At 32.8% G+C, this 21,020-nt stretch overlaps 1 protein-coding gene across 1 annotated transcript in view; it reads left to right on the top strand.

Moving 5' to 3' along the window:
- Positions 1-427: 427 nt before the first annotated feature.
- LOC145967553 (synaptogenesis protein syg-1) overlaps positions 428-21,020 on the top strand; it is a 255,027-nt gene continuing 234,434 nt past the window's right edge. The window contains exon 1 of the mRNA XM_083092553.1: positions 428-591. The gene's annotated coding sequence lies outside the window, so the exon portion shown is untranslated. The remainder of the gene's footprint in view (positions 592-21,020) is intronic.

The following is a 21,020-nucleotide window of genomic DNA, read 5'->3' as shown; positions in this document are numbered from 1 at the left end:
AGTGCGAGTGAATTTTGACAGTGAAATTGATTTACGCAGGCGAAGTCACGCGATTAACTTCAACTCGTTGCGTCGCGAAAGAGGCGAAAATATGGCGCTTTTGTGACGACAATATCTGCGTCGCGCATAATGGCCAACGGTGTCGCAACGGTGAGTTTGCTTTAAATTTCCAGTTTTGTCGCGAGTGAGCGAATTTTGACAGATGGAGTAGATTCACGCGGTTAGGTTAGGTTAGCGCTTTCGAACTCGGTGAAAAGTGCGTCGCGCGATAAATCGAAATGTGCGGTAACGAATGCGCGAAATCGTCGTCGAGCGATTATTCGGACCCGCGAGATATTTCGAATAATAAATGATCGCGCGCGGACAAATATTCGATCGTGTGAAACACCGCCTCGAAAATGAATATCGCGTCGCGGAGTGTCAAAATGCACAAAAACGGGGACGACTCGAACATTCGTTATAAATTTTCTGGTCTTGTTGGACATCGCCCCGAAATGAAAACGACGCCATGGACGTGGACGTCAAACACGATCGACGAGAGCGGGGCTCGTACATCGTTTCGGCTCTCGGGTTGCAGTTGTGACGATGACGGTGAGTGTCAATTTAAAATAAAAATGATCAAATTTAATAGAGTATCGATGCTTTGTTTTATTGTTAAACACGCGAGTGTCAGTATTATCTGCTATTTTATTGGTATAATTCGATTATTATAGTAAGGGATTTTTTCGTAATATTTCGAACGAATAAGCGAAATTATCGATATTCTATTAAACAATTATTTTATTTTCTCTATAATTCTGTGTAATTGTTTTTGCGCAAATTGTAAAATACGCAAAATTTGATGTTAAAATATATTTAAAAAATATGGAAATGTATGAAAAAATATATAAAAATGTACATTACACGCAAGTGTGAGTATTATCTGCTATTTTATTGATATAGTTCGATTATTAAGATAAAATATTTTTTTTGTAACATATCAAGTGAATGAGTGAAATTAATGATATCCTATTAAATTTAAACAATTCTTTTATTTTCTCTACAATTCTGTGTAATTGTATTGTTTTTGCGCAAATTATAAAATGCACAGAAATTTGATATCAAAATATATAAAAAAAATATGGAAATGTATGAAAAAATATATGAAAATATATGAGAAAAGTACATAAAGGGAATATCGATGGTGTTATAATTCGGGATGGCAAATTATTAGTTTTACATATATTATAAATTGGAATTTTTGAGATTTTAATACAGCTCGTAAAAAAAATCTCTAGAATTTAAACAAATAGACAAATATTTTTATCCTACACCTAGTAAAAAAAATTAATTTAAAATAAAATATTAAAGACATATTTTGAAAAGAGCGAGCAACTTGAAACAATTATTATTTTCAATAATTGATAGCATTAATAATTAATATTTTGCTTTAAAATATTTTCTATTATTAATTTAACTATGTTAATGTTTACTATGTTAATATTATAACTGACATCAATGTTAGAGTGTTGGTAAGAAATTATCGATTTTGACAAAATATTTAAATATCAAAGTACATATAAAAATACTATAATACTATACATATACTATACTATACATATACTATACTATACTATACTATACTATACTATACTATACTATACATATACTATACTATACATATACTATACTACTATACATATACTAAAATATACTAAAATATCGAAATATACACAGTAAAAAATTGTGCGCCCATATGTTAAAATTTTCTTGTGTTACCACGTTTTGATTAGTACTTTAATGTAAAATTAACATACAACTTATATGTTATTATTTTTATAACCTTTTCATGTGTTACATTTATGTCAACTTTATAACTTAACACTTTGTATATATCTCTTAGAAATGGAATATTATTTTGAGTATTTTTAACATAATCATTTTAAACAATCAACATGTCTCAAAGTCAGTTTAACATTCTCAGAAAAGTTAAAGTAAATCTTCAAATAATCTTGAACTTTGACATACAAAATAATCAAATTTACTAAAATTAAATGATTCTATTACAAATAATTTAAGTTGAAATAATTACTATTATATGTTAATGTCCCCAACATTTCTTAAGAGTTATTGTAACTATTTTTTCATGTAATTTTTAATTAATTTGTATGCTATTTTTACATTACATTTAAAGTCACAATAACAAAAATAAATGTCAAGTATTGTGTCAATTATTTAACATTTTTAGTTTGTGAATAAGTAACATACGACGAATAAGTTATTTTAACTTAAAATTTAGAGTAGACTTTCTGGGACATGTGAAAAATGTTAAAATTAACATTTTATTTTTTACTGTGTATAGATATTAACGGATAGGATATTAACGGATTATCACGGTTTATTATTTTATCATTTCGCGTCAATTTTCGAACTTAGAAGAGGATAACGACACGTATAATAGATGCAATTGTAATCGAGAGGGGAAAGCAAAATATCCTACGTATCTCGCCGGATACTTTAAGCTCGTATACCGATCCGCCGACGAGTACGCGAGTGGTGCTTCATCCATATTCAGCGATCGCCGAGGAAACGGACGGAGAGAACGGATGCTACGGTGGGTTCCGGAAGTGCACGGAGCAGGCGAACATTACACGCTTGCGATACGAAACACGCTCTTCAAAGCGCGTACGATCAATATTCCATTTTGCGACCCTTTTGGAATGCCATCTCTCTGTGTCGCGTTTCTTTCTTATCTTTCTTTTATCCACCTTTGTACTTAAAGTCGAACAGAGTCTTCCGATTCTTTTCAATGCATACGTCTCTACGTCGGGCCCTTTCAGCGGCATCTTTTCTGATGATATCGACGGCGAAAGTTATTTTTTTAATATCATGTAAATTGATTTTAGAAACCGTTCTTCTCGTTATGATGAGTATCGTTTGTCAAATATCGATCAATATTTTTTCACGCGGCAATTATACGCGAAATATCTTCTTCCTGGAAATATCAAAATAATGCTAACAATGTTTCTGAAATTTGTTGTTTACGTAATAGAATATTTAATAATATTCCGAAATAGCGATGTAAATTCTCGGGTCAGGATAGCTCAGGATGAAAACAATTTTACACTCGAGATTGTTGCAATAAGAAAAATATAGAGCTGGTCGAGAATTTATGAACTATTATAGCTCAGATTTGTCTTTAGACAGAAATGGACATCGCAGGCATCCTTGAAATGAATGCGATCTATTTTCCATTCCGATTTTCTTTCGGCGCAAGGTTTCCTCTACGTTACTCGACATCTTTACGGTGCACACATATTTTGCTTTAATTGCTGCTATTAATTCTCTTTATCATTACCGAAAATTTATCTCAGAATTATTCTTGAGATTGTAATAATAAGAGGAAGATATATATAAGATGATTCCGGGTCTAATTATATTACAAAAAAACACGAATTATGAAATTAAAACAAACAAATCTGTCGCAAATATTTACATCTAAAGTATCTATTTATTTTTATTCGCTGTGGTTATATTTATTTTAAATATATAGAAAAAATAATTTATTTATATTTATGTTTGAACAGCATTATTTATACAAATAGATTTTAAATACTTATATAAAATTAAAACAATTTTTGTTGTATTTTTCTACTTTATATATTATTAAATTATCTCAATTTTCTGAAACCTTAATTTTTAATGATTTCTGATTGCATAATTCGTTTCTTCAAATTCACGCGCTTTGAAAATTTGAATTTCAAATCCATGAAAGAGAATTATTAAAATATTTTTCGTACATATTTGACACATTTTGTACCAACGTACGAAGCCAGGGATAATACATGAATGAAAGAAAAATCTGCGACACGCACATAGGGAATAGGGGAAAGGAAAGGAAGAAGAAAACTCTGTCGGAACCAATGGGATATAAATCGCGTCTGCTTTGAAGATGCTCGCGATATCTCAGGCGACTTTATTCATTCTTACGCGACTTAGAGGTATCTTCGCCTTTTCGCATTCGTCGTTTGATCACTGAATATGTATGAGAAGCTTCGAATATGAAGAACTCGTATTTTAGCCGCCGGCAAAAAGCAAATAAGTTTCAGGCGCGAATAACACGCATGATTATATCGATATTCGCTTCGTCTTACGTTATTTCCTGAATAAGACGTAGATGGTGAAAGACATCTTTCACGATATCGAATATCGGAACATCTCGTTAGACGGATGTTCTTTTTGTAGCCGAGTATTGACGTATGTGTGCGCAACACACATAGAATAATTTCCATGTAATATTCAACAATTTTTACTTTTCCTCTAAATAAACATCAGCGTGATCTTGAGAAAAGATTTAAAAAGACTTATTTTGCAGAATTTGCGGAAAATATAGAAAAATATAGGAAATGTGTCAAAAAAATATTCAAATATATATTTTATATCCAAATTTCATATTTTTATATCCAAATTTAATAACACAACGCGAGATAGTTGTATCGTGAGACGTACGTGCATGTTCTCTCCAATATCAAAAGGGTCGTGTGCGCTATCATTATGCAGCACAGTTCACATTATCTACATCGTGCTGCTTTAATGGCCTCCTCTATTCCGGGCGCATATTAGAGACAGGCGGATTGACCGGATTGAACATGATCGCACGAAAAGTTTGCCTCGAAGATGTGCAATCGCTTTAGCAGCGGAAGCGCTGAAATGGCAATCCCTATGCATCGCCCCGGGGAGGTTTCCGGACCCGCTCTCCAAAACTCCGAATCGGAGTGGCGGTGCCACGAAAGCGATTGGACAGCGAAACTCCCCTGGTGAGCTTCGGCCCGGCGTATAACCGCGGATTAACCTCGTAATGCATCTCGTGCCTTAACTTTACATACTAACTCGTAATACAACGCGTGTAAACTCGCTCCGGTTGTCCAGTCAGCGCGCACTCGCGTTTGCGAATTTACATAACACAGGTAAAGCCATGGCGCACGGACCAATGATACGCCCCAGCATCAGTTTCGCGAGAATAATATACCGGTTTACGCTGCGCGTATCAATGGTGACCGACGCGTGTAAACTCATTTCGGTCGTCTGATTTCCGCGCGAATAAAATCTATCGCACGCAAATTTATACAGGCCGTAAGCACGGTCAACTCTTGATCAATGGAAATTCCGGCTTCGCGAGAATAAAATGTCAACTTACTGCTGGCAACGACCACTTGTAACGATTGATATTCATTGATACGCTTCAGGCTCGTGTTCTCTCGTTTATTTCGTATACAATAGGCCTAATGCGTAATTATATTGGTCTGGGAATATTGCAATATGACCTCAAGATAAATAATGTGGAAACGGTGCAGCAGTAAGGGTATGTTTAGATGGAGCAAACTTCACCATGCTTGATTAGAACTAGTTATGTTATTTCAAATTAATATCTCGAATTAGGGAAATTCTGAAATTAAATATATGTATTATATATAAAATGAATCAGATTGTCTCCCCACAATTTGATCAATTGTCAATTACTTTGCTTAACAATTAATATATTAATATTAATATATTTAAATTTAAGAAAAAATTCATACATACAAATGAAGAAATATAAAGTACAATTTTGAAAAAAGCTGATATATATATAGAGAGGGAAACAGCAATAAAAAATTAAATTTTATTATAAATTAAATTTTTGAAAACAATAGTACAATAAACAATAAACAAAAAGAGAATAACTTATGTGTGATTTTAAAGATTTGAATTTTATACTTACATTTACATAAAAGAGAATCCTAATATATTGTGTTTCTATTATGCACAGTGTTGCAGCTAGCATTCTTATATTATTATAGTGAAAGTACGATTTTAATGTAACGTTTATATCATTTGTTTGCATTCAAATATTTGTATAACTGTATATATTACAACTAAAGTGTATATTTTGAAAAGAAAAACTATGTATTCAAAAAAAAATAAAAAAATTTAAAATAATACTATAAACTTTTTTTATTTGATGCACGTTTTGCAAAGTTTATTTATAAAATATATTGTATGAAACTAAAACGTATCATTTCATGAAAAATTAAAAATAATAAAGAGTTTTAATTTCATTTATAATAATTTTATAATTCTTGATAATTTAAACAAATAGGCTCTATTTTAATAATTTTATAGTTCTCTTGATTTAAAAAAATCATATATTTTCCATCAGTAATCATATAATAAGAATATGTTATCCTATAAATATGTTACCCTGTAAATTAAAAAATTCTAGTTTTATATATATATATATATATCTAATTACCATAGTTTTATATTTTATAATATGTGTTTTAAAGTTAGTGTATATATATTATTTCGTAAAAACTCAAAAATATTCCTAACTTTGTTTCAATAATATTATAATTTTTGATACATGAAATAAATATAGTTCTCTTTTTCTGTTAAATTAAAGAAATTCTTGGAAAACAGATAAACGTCAAACTCACGTAGTATTTCACTTTGTCATGCGAGATATTTTTTAAATATTTGTTTGTTAGCTTTTAAAAGATTAAAAAGAAAATGGCATAAGAGCCAACGCGCGGTAGTTGGAGCGCAGAGAAGCAACAACACTTCTTTCTTTTTTCAGTATTAGTTTATTAAAAAACACATTATAATAACAAAAAACGTACGTTTCGGATCATCTTTTGATCCTTCTTCAGCGTGATGTTAACAATATATGTTACAGATAGTGACGCGTTACATTAAACGAATTTGTTCTCGACGCGTAGGTGACGCTAAATTGCGTCCCGCGGAGGTCTAGTAAGCGCTCTGCTTCCAATAGTCAATTAAATATACTATAGTTATGCTATGCGACGTCACAGCAGATCAGATTCCGCGCTTTTTACAATTAATAATATAGTATACTGCTGTGCGCCCCATGTCGGTTCGAGATTCAATGACGAACTGTACAAATATGTCCTCGGTTGTCAACGCTTTTAAAAGATTTATAGTTTTACGTGAATTATAAAAAATAGTTTTATTTTTTAAAGCAGAAAAACACACCGATTAAAATACAATACACACGAATAAATGCGCACATGTACGAATATCTGGTATGTGAAACACTGGTCGATCTTTGATAGTTTTTATTCTAAAGCAGTTTAGGTTATATGAGCATAGATGATATCGAGCACATTCTTGCATTTTCTCTAAAGAGTTCTCGAGAAAGGTATCTCGTTACGTTATCTGTATTAGTTGTATGCGCACGTCTTTTCGCGACTATTTTATTTTATGTTTTTTACTTTTGAAAGATACAATTTTTTAAAAATTATAAATATTTAAAAATTTGAAAAATAAGGAAAATCGTGCAAAAGTAAAACGAGTCGTTGAGCGAATCTCGCTTCTTAGTTCGTTATGAGGCATTTTCTTTAACGACCAGAGAGAACTATTTATTTAATGTATCAAGAATTATAATATATAGAAACAAAGCTAGAATTATTTATGGGTTTTTACAAAATAATAGCTAGCTTTCATACACCATAAAATATAATCATAACTAAGCACTTCTTTCTTTCTCTTTCTCTCTCTCTTTCCCTCTCTCTATTTTCATTAATAACAGTAATAAAATTAAATTAGAATTTAAATATACGAAATTAAATTTAGAGATATACTCATATTATATGACTACTGACGAGAATAGACCGGAAAATATATTCATATTACATGATTACTGATGAGAATAGACCGGAAGAAACTCATGGTGGAGGAGGAAGGCAATATTTCACTTATAAATCTCTTGTGAGGAATTATACGTCCGGAGAAGACATGCTATTAATTCCGCATATATATATCGTATAATATAGATAATAAGTTTCCTATTATTTTTTCATACTTTGTTTCGAATATCTTGTATGGTCGATTTTATCGTGTATATTATAATGGTCTCAACAAAACTACTCATGTAACATTTTAAGCGTTGATAATTATTAATTTTGAATCAGGCTCAGATGGAACTAGTTATAGAAGCTCGAGGGAGAAATAAACGACCCAAATGGGATCTAAAGCCTCCATTGCACGAGAATCATCTCGATTGTTAAGCGGTAATAATAACGTCGATCTCGTTGATAATAATGCTGATAATGAGTGCGCCTCGAATTCGAGAAAACAAAGAGAAATCGTCAATTAACAGGGAATAATTAAGTGCTAAAGTAGAATGTGATCAAATTGTGATTATTTTTAATGAAAGAAATCTAGTTTGTATAAAAAATCATATCGCAATTTGCATGATGTAATATGTACAGTTGATGTATAAATTTGATAAATCATTATTATTTAATATTATTAATGATAAAATAATTTAATAATTATTTTTAATTAAACACAATGTAGTAATGCATATATATAAATGTGAAAATGTTCTTTTATAACATGTAATTTTATAGAATAATATAAAATATGAAATTTGAATAATATTTAGGAAAAATTGCGATGAGTTTATTTTAGAAAATAAGTAGAGAATAAGTAGAAAATAAGTAGAGAGATATGTGTATAAAAATACAATAATGTTCTAGAATTAAAAAGAAATAAGAGAAAACGTTATTGTTTAAATCATAAATATTTACAAGAAATAACGAATCCCGAAGATATTTTCACGATGAAATGATGAAGGTGATTTTCGGTGTTTCTCGATGCGTAGAGTTGCCGGTGTAATTATACCGATATCAGTCCCTATTACAGCAGGAACGGCTGGCGGGCGTCGATACTTTCCGATAGAACGCGGCTAAGGTTAATATCGTCCATGGATGCACTCAGCTCTCGGCCTGGGTAACACTGATAGCGAGCGGAAGCGGAAAATCGATTCGTTCGCGGCCAATGTAACCCGTCGCCGTTTAAGAGATGCACGGCATAGAAAGTAGCACGGCGGATCACTCTCTTCGTGAGCGCATCGATGCCTTAATGCAATTTGCAAGTCGATGTAAAAAAAACGCACTCGCAACGAGCCGTGTCTCTTTGCCAAGATCTTGGAAAATAAGCCTGCGACGATAATCATGGGATAAATCGAAGTACAATTTGCTCGGTAGAGCTATTTCTTACGGTTTGATAAATGTGTCGCTGCAATATTGCTTGGCTTATTTATAACAATCGAGTTTCTTTGCATTTTAAATCGAAGTAAACGGATTAAAAGATACTTTGCTGGAATCTTTTTTTGATATAGAATTGCAATTGTTTATTTGTCGACAACACGATTCCAATCTTTATTCGCGGCATCTTGGAATCCTAATATTTTCATAATCTTTGTCCTGCGATGTAATATCACGGTTCATTCTGTCTAGAATGAGCTGCAATGCGAGTATCTTGCGTCTCGGGTCGCATAATAAACCGCAATTTTCGAGACGATTAATTTATTACAGCAAAGAAACATTCTTTCATCTTGCTTTTGTTGATATAAGCGTTATTACTTAAAATCCACGTCTTTCCTTAATATACGAGATTTTTTTCTTACATCTTTAAGATATCTTTATACAGTAAAAAATAAAATGTTAATTTTAACATTTTTCACATGTCCCAGAAAGTCCGCTCTAAATTTTAAGTTAAAATAACTCATTCGTCGTGTGTGTTACTTATCGTGTTACTTATTGACAAATTAAAAATGTTAAATAATTGACACAATACTTTACATTTATTTTTGTTATTGTGACTTTAAGTGTAATGTAAAAATAACATACAAATTAATTAAAAATTACATGAAAAAATAGTTACAATAACTCGTAAGAATTATTGTAGGACATTAACATATAATAGTAATTATTTCAACTTAAATTATTTGTAATAGAAACATTTAGTTTTAGTAAATTTGATTATTTTGCATGTCAAAGTTCAAGATTATTTGAAGATTTACTTTAACTTTTCTTAGAATGTTAAACTGATTTAAAATAATATTCCATTTCTAAGAGACATATACAAAGTGTTAAGTTATAAAGTTGACATGAATGTAACACATGAAAACGTTATAAAAATAATAACATAAGTATGTATGTTAATTTTACATTAAAGTACTAATCAAAACGTGGTAACACAAGAAAATTTTAATATATGGACGCACAATTTTTTACTGTATCTTAATGTAAAAAAAATGTTCAAATTTAAATATCTATTGTGATATGGATGTTTGTATATTCATGTATATCAATTGCATTATTTACACTTTGCGTTCTGTGATAAAAATGCAAATTTAATTTATATTATTAGAGATTTCACGACTTATATTAATAATATATGCGCAAATTTATACTAATGCGAAGAGAACTTTCTCTTTGCAATAAAGTATATACTTACGACAGTTAGGATAGTTGAACAATCGCTAGCGATGGTCAATGTCAAACTGTTTTGGTTACAACACGAGTAGCTCGTTGAGGCCGAACTGTATCCCAGGATCGAACCGGTGGTACGCCGCAGCACTTCCTCCTCGAGGTTCGCGGTTCTACTAGGAATTTCAGGTCCCTCCGTGCCACTCTGTAGAGACTCTCGGAGCGCCTCAGAAATGACCGTAGAACGCTGGTCGAGAAACCGGCTATATATTTTAGAGACTCAACTTTGCAGCCCAAATTGCGGCGGCGTCAGTTTAAACGCGAATTTCCTACCAACTTTATGACTCCACGTGCCATCCGTGATAATTAATTTATAATATAAAGTAATATTTAAAATATAAGAAAGAAAGAGGAGAATACAGAATTATTTCGGAGTCAAGTTTATACTGAAAAAAAAGTAAAGAAAGAAAGAAGAACATTTTTTACAGAACTAGTTAATATCTTAGGAAGCAATTAGAGAACGGACGAGTAATGCGGCTTTCTTTCTATTCTTTTTTTTTTTAATTCCACATTTCTTATGCTGCCGTAACAATATTTTATACGAAAAGAGCTCCATTCTCTCTGTTTGCCGCGTGTTTTTGTGTGATAAAGTTCACGCTTGCGTAAAGCCGAGCTCTCGATTCGCTTAACACGCCAATGTCGCGAATAATGGCGGCGTTAATTCGCCGTAAAGTAAACGCACGCGCCGGTTACTCGTCGATGAGAAAGGAAGATAAAAGACGCGGGCCCGACACACGGGTCGCGAGCTCTAAAACCGGAATGAAATTCGGAGGAGAGAGAGAGAAGACCTAAATATTCCGCACCCCGGCGAATATTCGCGGTTCGACGAAACTCTATCCGTCTGAATAACGCCCGACTCGATTCGAATGAACTTTTCGTGCGGAAGAAACCCGCCGGTCGGAAGAACCGCCGCGCACCAGGAAGTAACTTCATCCCCTCCCTCTCTTTCTCTTTCTGTCTTACGGAGAACCGTCGGGGTAAAACTACTTGCCGAGCGGAAGCAACTTGAGTCGATCACCGTGCTTGAGAAATTCGCTCTTGTACGTACGACTGTGATAATGTTTCGAGATTTCCGCCCACGAAGACTGCTACGAATCTCGAAGCGGAGTATGATACGACGACGCTTTCCGTTTACAATTCCGTCCTTTCAGATCCCAAACTTACGTTTTGTCGAGAAATTATTTCTTATAAAGCGATTAAACTTTCGAGGGGTGTATACATTTAGTATATTAAATATAAAATTCTGAAGTTGATTACCATGATGTTACACATCGTGCTTACACAGTAAAAAATTGTGCGTCCATATGTTAAAATTTTCTTGTGTTACCACACACGTTTTGATTAGTACTTCAATATAAAATTAACATACAACTTATATGTTATTATTTTTATAACGTTTTCATGTGTTACATGTATGTCAACTTCATAACTTAACACTTTCTATATGTCTCTTAGAAACGGAATATTATTTTGAGTATTTTTAACGTAATCATTTTAAACAATCAACATGTCTCAAAGTCAGTTTAACATTCTAAGAAAAGTTAAAGTGAATCTTCAAATAATCTTGAACTTTGACATACAAAATAATCAAATTTACTAAAATCAAATGTTTCTATTACAAATAATTTAAGTTGAAATAATTACTATTATATGTTAATGTCCCCAACATTTCTTACGAGTTATTGTAACTATTTTTTCATGTAATTTTTAATTAATTTGTATATTATTTTTACATTACACTTAAAGTCACAATAACAAAAATAAATGTCAAGTATTGTGTCAATTATTTAACATTTTTAGTTTGTCAATAAGTAACATACGACGAATGAGTTATTTTAACTTATTTAGAGCGGACTTTCTGGGACATGTGAAAAATGTTATAATTAACATTTTATTTTTTACTGTGTATACATGCTAATATTGTCACGCGGATGCTTTTACATTTTTTTCAATTTGTGCAATGGAAATTAAGAATAGAAAAGAGATACACACGTAAGGAATTAAGAGCGGCGATTAACAGGATAGAATTCTTATACAAGGAAAGGGTGGAGTTGAGAACAGTCTGGTGCACGCGCGCTTGCGGGATTTAACAGATTGCTACAATGTTGCAGCTTGGTAGATAACAACAAGAGAATTTGCAACATAGTAATATGCGAGTTACGCTGTAGGAAATTCATTGTAGGAAATTTATCGAATTTCTCCAGACACAAAGAACTTTTTATTACCCATATATTACATACATATGCGTTGTGCGCAAATAAATAAATATGATTTATAACTTAATTTGCAACACGACTTGCAAAAATAGAAAAAGAATATTCGTAAAATTATTGTTTTTATTAATTTTTACAAAAATATTAATATTATTATGTTTATATTTATATAAGATTGTCACAAAATTGTGAAAAGATAGGCAATCAATAGATTTATAAACGGAAATTGCAACAAATTTTTATATCTTGATCATATTATAGATGTATAATAGATTTTTTTAAATAAATCAGAAGATCAATTTCTTAAGATTATAGTAAGTATTATATAAGAAAGTAGCGTCCGCTCGTCTCTGTTTACGATCATCATGTAAACGTTGTTTCTCGTCAAACTTTACGATGGATGACGGGACGAGTGATCGATCGCAAAAAAGCAGCGGACCGACATCGATAGGGCCGGACACGTTTGTCACTTGAAGCCGCGATCGATTGGCCACGACGGTATCCACGACGACGGGGTGTTTGCGAGGGTTCGTCAAAAGCGGGGTAATAAAAAAAATGCGGGAATGCGAGAAAAACAAGAATGGAGACGCGTCTGTCGAACGGCAAGGAAAATTCGAAAAAACAACACGAAAGCGTTGCGAAAAGAGTCGTAAAAATTGAAGGACGGGGCCGGCGAGCTGATGAAAATGAAAAGGGTGTCGATTTAACGGAGCAACAGTGATCGAGCAAACTGCAAATGCGGCGGTGCCGGAGTTGATGGAGAGAGGGTGCAATGAAAACACGAGCCAAACGATTAATCTTCTTTGTCATTTAAATCGGAGCTGATACGTGTATTACGTGGCAATGGTCGCGTTGTCAATCGTTATTGGACTGATTATCGATTTATTGTAACCCTCTCCTTTTTACGCACCGCAGAAGGGATTGCAAGGATTAGTGGGGGATACGCATCGATGATAATTGAAATTCGAATATCGACGATAACGGGATGTTTATGCAATAATGTATTATACCTTAATAAAAGTGGCGATAGCGCAAGCTTAGGACAGCCGGAGCATGTTACAGATTTAATATTGAATTTTCCTTTCTATTGAAGATTTTTTCTCCCTTGGATCGGAAATTCTTTCTTTTATGCGCTCCTTATATTTGTATTTTAATCGCTCGTCATTCTTTTTTCGCTAGATTTTAGAAGCACGCTGTTTGAACTACAAAAGAAATTGAAGATATCTTTTAAGAAAAAATATAATATTTTTATAGTATAAAATTATTGGAAATATATAAAGAAGATTAAATAAAAATGCCTGATAAGATGTCTTAACCCATTCAGACCCTATGTACATAATTATGCACAAAAACTTTAAAATCATGTGAAATAGTTATTTTTTAGAATTAGTTTCCCTGCGATCTCTCGGTGGACTAAATAATAATAAAAATAATAATAATAAAAAAAAAAATAAATAATAATAAAATAATAATAATAATAATAATAATAATATATAATTTTTTACATTACCAGAAAAAATTCAGGTCTGAATGGGTTAAATAACTTTCTGGCTTATATATGTTTTTTTTTTTAAGAATCTTTGAATAAAATTGATTTCTGAAATTCTTGAAATTGCAAGCTTTAATTTAATTAATAAAACAGCCACCTAAATATGTAACAAAGCGAAATGTTCTTGAAATGCTTACGATATTGGAAGTTTGACATTTAGTTTTTCCTTTATAAAAGATTTTTACTTTGCCTGATTTTTGCACTTTATGACATAACTGCTAAACATGACGAGAAGTTCTTATTTATCCGCGCCAGAAGATCTCAATTTTTCGAGAAAAAAAATCAACACAACCGACATGGCGACGTCGGAATATTGGCGGGAGTATACAACGACTCTATTTAAGAATCAAGATCCGGTAAAGTTGCAACGGTTAGACGTCATGCCGGAAATCTAGGGAGTTATGTAAACCCAATTCCGGAGCGGCAATCGAATGCACGGCGGAACCATTCGACTTTTCAACTTTCCGACTATGGGACTTACGAATTGTTGCAGAGCTTCGAAGTTTCGTCTCGCGAAATCAATGGCGATTACAATAGGCCGCCGCTGTCTGACGTTGGTTGCTACATGAAAACTTTGCTCACGTTACTTGCGCTACCGAGCACTTCCGGTGCTCTCGAGAACAAAATCTCGAAATTCTGACGATCTGTCTGAATCTAACTGACAAAATCCCGCCTGTAAATCTTAACTTTCGTGCCGTTTCTTTCTTGCGGAAGCGCAGACGAGGCTAAAAGAGTCGATAGATTTTGAACAATACGTTAAAACTTTTGATCGCATCTAATTGTATGTCAGATGCGAAAATTTGACAATTCGTAAAAAGTAATCCGTTAGAAACAATTCACAAATTATTTTTCATAAATAAAAAAGTGAGAATGCGAGAAAAATTTTATAAAGATGACTAATTTATACGATTAACATTTATATAACTCTGATAGGGGAAGAGGATCGACTCTTTCACTCTTCTCAAATGATACAAAAAAGTTCAAGTGTACAATATTTATTAGTCTTTTATTTATTTCCGATATTTATGCATTTTAATTACACACACAATATCTATACATAAATTAAAAAACAAATATTCAATCTATTGTATCTATTGTACCTGTGTATTGATGACGTTGGGAACTATTATTGTATTTTAAATGTTTGCAACATCTGTTCGGTGAGGTCATAATTAATTTTGATCATAGTATGTATTTGACAATTTAAATGCAATGATGATGCGTTTTGGAGTCGATCGATTTAGCGTGTGCGATAACGGCTGAAATTGACGAGACCGGACATCGGTAATCAACCTTAATGAGAAACAAGCTGTTCCTCGTAAAATATGGTTGATTAAGTTCTTAAAATTTTGCAGGGCCAGCATGTCGGAAACTACGTTCCTATCTCAATGTGTAGTGAGGTTTGCGATTTATGACTCGTAGTCTCCTGCCAACTCTATTTTTTCATCTTTTCTTTCTTATATTCTTTCAGAGTCTTCCCGAAGATTTTTGTTTTTCGATGATTAATATCATAAATAGCTCTTTTCTTACTCATTCGTTAATGTAAGACAGAATTGCAAGATTATTTTCAGCAATTTTGCTATAAACGTTGAAATATTTATATAACAAGATGAATTTTTTCTCGATTTGAACTTTTTTGGTAAATTGCAGCTGAGTTTTTTTTACTTAAATTTTATTTTTACACATGCCGACTTTTTAATCGAAAATTTTTAGAATTAAATAACATCATCTATGCAGAAAGAGATTAACTAATAAAAGAGATTAAATATGTATAAAAAGTTACCTAATAAATAAATCATCTTTTTATACAATTATCATTAAATTTTCTTAAGATAAGAAAATTTAATGATAATTGTATAAAAAGGAGCATATTAAAATATTAAATAGGAAAAAAGATGTAAAATTAATAAATTAAAATAAAAGTTGAATTGAAATAAAATGAAAATTGAAATATACTTCAATGTTATTGACGAGCTCATATATTTAATTCGATAAACATCATCCTAATAACATACAAAAATGTTGAAGTAATATTTATATAACTTGAGAATGTGTGAAACTTTGGGAATGAAACGGTTAAATATTTTAGCAAATAGTACAAGGAGTGGAAAAACCCATGTTTGGATAACATTTTTTGCATGGCTAAATTTTTTTAAATATTTGGCGTGACCTGAAAATGAAAAGCTTTTGAACCTTAATTACTGGAAATAGGCCGAGAAAAACTTGAGAAAACATGTCTGAATAACATTATTTAAAAGCATGGTATGCGAGCAACGCTGCATTATATCTTGCATTTTCCTGCGCATACCCTTCCTCAGTATTACGTCTCTCATAAAATTAATAGTATGTTAATGTAAAATATAAACAACAAAATTGAAATACAATAAAATCTAACATGACAGGGATATTTTTATTATTAAAGATACAAAATAATAAAACAAGTTTTAAACTGATCGTGAGATGAGTCACGCATTTTTAAATATTGATGTGCATTTTTAATGTTTGTCAGTTACTTATTTTACTGCAAATTATATGATGCAAATTTTATAAAGATACAGCAGTGTTTATGGAAAAATTGAGCAAATGTCTTTATCGAGCTTGCCTTTCAAAAGAGAATCGCCTCGAATCGATTATTAACAAAATGCCCGCATAAATTGGTCGAGCGAGAAACTGCTTCAAAAATAGAGGTTGCCTGGAAATTGCATGTATTAATCACGGATCGAGGAGCGACCAAAGATTAAAATTAAATTTGACACCACGTAACGGAGCGGCTTTACCGCGATACGTTTTTGCGGAGAATCATTTAACAATAAATCGCATATTACCGACGATTAATACCGCGAACAATGCATTAATTCTCGTTTAAATAAGCGCCATTTCAGTCAGAATTCATTTCGCACAACGGCAAACTGCATTTTCCTTCCCACGCCATTTTGAACTACTGCGCGTGTTCATATCAGTTCGCGGATGCAACTGCAATAGAAGCAGCAGCAGCAGCAGCAGCAGCTTGCTGCCGCCGCCGGAGATAAAGCTCGACAAAACTAATTTCTCTCGGAAAAGAGCCGACTCCTTTTGTGCAGTTTAAAGTATACTACTTCTCTTTTTCGAGTGAAATTAAAATCCCCGCATATCTTGCAAGAGCGCGAGAGCGGCATATAGATTCACCTATTTCCGACGTCGCGCATAAACCAGGATCAAAGAATGCATACACACCTTAGGCATGCATCCGCTGTAGCGTAATTCCAGTCCTGGCGACTCATAAAAAAGAGGCTGTGAGAGAAAGCAAACGAGAAGAAAAGAATAAGAGAAAAATCTAATCTATTAGTATTATATAGAACATTCTGAGAGGAAAGTAATTACAATTGCAAAAGATTGTTTCGTTTTTAAATTAAAATGTTATAAAAATCCTTTTGATGCTTTTTAAGTTGGAATTCTTGAGATATAAAAAAATTTATAAATTTTGCGTCAAAAGTAAAATAAATAACTTGGCGAGATCTTATATTTTCAGTGAGAATCTGTTTTTATTTTCTTTCTATTTAAAATTAGAGAAGGAGAGAGAAAAAATAAAAAAAGATAATCTTCTATTTTCTACATTATATTATATTACATATTCGTCGTAATTTTTTATTATTAATTTTAACAACTTGAATAAAACTCGTGCCCTGAATTTTAATTAACATAGTAAACACAAAGATGTGAGCATAAATTTAAAAATTATATATAATACCGTGAGTGGAGATAAAACTACTTTAAAAAATTAGAGATAACTTGTGGATAAAACTAGGGAACATTTTACTTTATCTTTTAATCTCCCTTCAACGCCGTTTCTTTCTCGAGCGATCGTCGCCCGCGCGATTTTTATTAAGATTCGCGATTACTTTCCGGTGACAATCTTTTTCAGGTAAGCGCGAAAATTTCAATTTTCCCACGTACTCTTAAATCACTCTATTTTAAAAGTCACAGACAAAGATCAGGTTGGAGAAAAAGAGACAGAGAGAGAGATGAGGCGGTTGCGTGGATCGCACGCAAGCCGGATACAGCACGGAGCCTATTTTATAATGGCGTACGCCTTAAAGTCGATTTGTTGCATGCTCGTGAAGGTAGTCGCGCGAGATACGGCACGATTAAGGGTAAAAGTTTCCGTCGGGTTCATCGAGAAACGTGCGGGAAGAATCTCGCGTGATCCAGACGAGTCGCGATGCACCCTCGAAGATGAATACTCAGGAATTGTTGGCGACTAAAGAAGGCGCACACACACGCGCTCTCTCCGTTCTCGACTTTATCTGCCGGTTTATTTATGAAGCGTAAACTCGCATTTCGCACTGCGTACGTCCCGACGAGGGAGGATTCGCCGTTGTATTCGGGGGATAATTCTCACGGCGAATGTTCACCGAAGTTGCAAGCTCGCGCGGGGGATGAGAATTGTTGCGTTGGAATTATATCACCTGACTTAACACATGACATATGAGTATTTTGCGATTTGTATGCTTGAATGTTATTATGTGGATAGAGCGATTTTTTGTCAATTGATTAGTTTATTTAGTTTAATGTTGAAATTTTAATATATTTGTGTGATAAATAAATATTTGAGTGTGAAAGAATATGTATTATGTATGTTTTTTTTCGTTCTTATTATTTAACCATATTATATTTCTCATATATATTTAGCAATGAAATTTCTAAAGTCATAAATTGCGACTTTTATGACGCAATAGTGTTATTTTATATTCTCGTATATACGAGATTTAACGCATAATATATAAAATATCGACGAGCTTCTCGTTACATTGCGAATGCAAACGATAGATGTAAATTGTGATCGCAATTACGCTGAGGAGATTTGCTTTTTACTCGGGAAAACATGGGAAAACCACCAATCAGCGAGCTGTTTTGTTTCGCTCGTAATCAGTCGAATAAACAGATCTTGTTACTGTATTATTGTCAGCGGAATTTACATAGAAAAGGGATAACGACACGCACGCCGGCGCTTCGCATTAGCGGTGATTAATCAATTATGGACATTTAAAACCGGAATCATCAAAATGCTAATTTCCACGAGTTCGCGCACTATACCGCGAATTCATTTGCTTAAATCAGTTGTGCGGAAGTTCGACGTTGATATTTACGACGTGTAATTAGGCATCGAGTTCATCTATAATAATTGGATTACATATATTCTCTGTCGCAGTTGTGTCTCGTATATTGGAAAAATTTATTTTAACTTAATTATTTTATATATCGTAATTAAAACAATATCATTAAGTCTACTGTAAATTTACATTTTCATTTTTTTATATAAGCTTTATATTATCGGGGAAAAAATTTATTATTCAATTATCTTGAATACACGTAATTTTTTATTCGGCAAATTAAAATAATATATTATATATAAATCACAGGAAAATAAAATCTACTTTTTATATATTATATTAAATAGTATGTTATTCGATAGCCAAAAAATGATATTTATAACATAATGGATTATATAATTACAATCTTAAACTTTTCCGAATTATATACGCGATCTGATTATAAAATACGTTACACGAAGCTTTTTTCAAAAGAACTTGTTTTATTAAATTATTAAAATATTATGTATTGTCTTCAATATTTATCAAGCACCGAATTGTCAATTGAATTTTCAATTATTGTTTTAATTTAAAAAATACAAAATTGTCCTGAATTGTATATTTCTAATTATAATTTAATTTTCTTACATTTAAGATAATTATCTATGTCCTTATTAAATCGGGAAAAGTGGAGGAGTTTTATAAGATATATAATATACAATTCGCTGCTTCATTCGCTGTTTTTCATGTCGCGCATTAAGCTTTTCTAAACTTTTATGGCAGTTTTTTTAGTATTTTCTTTAATTGTCGTTATATATATATATATGAATTTACGTACATATCTACAACAATGACCGATTTGAATATCTCGGATGAGAAAAAGTCGTACTATTTCTTTTCTTATTAATTAAGATGAAAGTTAAGTAGGTCGACTGCAATTCCCAAAGTTTCCAAGTAGGTGGATGCCTTTTCTCTTCTCCGCTATTCAGCCCTTCTTCGATCTGGCCCGGACAGATACGAATCAGCAGGGAACAGTATCCATGGGATCGTTCCTTATTCCTACGAGGGAAGAGAGAGGGATGAAACCCTGTTGCCCGGTTGCTGAGGGCTGACCCGAGGCTCATTTGGCTCCTTCTGATTAAACTCGAGTCAGCACAATGTTTACGTTACCCGGCGTTCTTCCCTCCTCTCCCACTTCCGGCATTCTCCATTATTCGCAAGATTACTCATTTTCCGAGCAATTTAACTCCTCAAAACTCACGCAAATGTGCGCGCGCGCGCTCGCTTATCTCGCAAAATTCTGTTCTCGCGACATTCGCCGTAATGCTCGATTTAATATACAACGTAATGCTTTTGATAGCGCAGCGAGCTCGAACGGAGTACGAGAACTCGTGCGAATTTGTCTGCGTGATTTCGAGGCGAACGCCGCGACGACAAACGATGCTTATGAGATGACTGTCCCCGCTTTACCGTTTCCTCGCTTCCGGACTTTCTCTTTGTTCGCCCTCGGGATTACTTATTCCGCAAGGAATTCAATCTCCCAATGCGCGGATTCGTCTTGCGCGCGTTATGCGCCGTGCTACTCACATTTCCTCGCGAAATCAGGCGGAAGGCATTTTCCCGAGCAAGGAAATCGCAATTTTCGTCGACGATGTCGAAATGGAAAATTGTCATATTTTTTATCTCGTGAGAGAGATGCGTTTCAGCGAAAGGGCAATAGGTTTCCTGATAATGTGATAAATTTTAAATTATTTTAAATTGTTTAATTATACTTTTGCAAGTTTAACACTTTTATTATAATAATGAATTGAGAATTACTTTGAATAATAACTGAAGAGCGAGTACCTTGTATTCGGAAAATTATTTTCATTCA

Source organism: Camponotus vicinus, unplaced genomic scaffold (assembly GCF_025532165.1).
Source record: "Camponotus vicinus isolate PSW18456_S1 unplaced genomic scaffold, iyCamVici1.0 SCAF_2, whole genome shotgun sequence".
Lineage (NCBI taxonomy): Eukaryota > Metazoa > Arthropoda > Insecta > Hymenoptera > Formicidae > Camponotus > Camponotus vicinus.
This window is presented reverse-complemented; position numbering and strand designations above follow the sequence as displayed.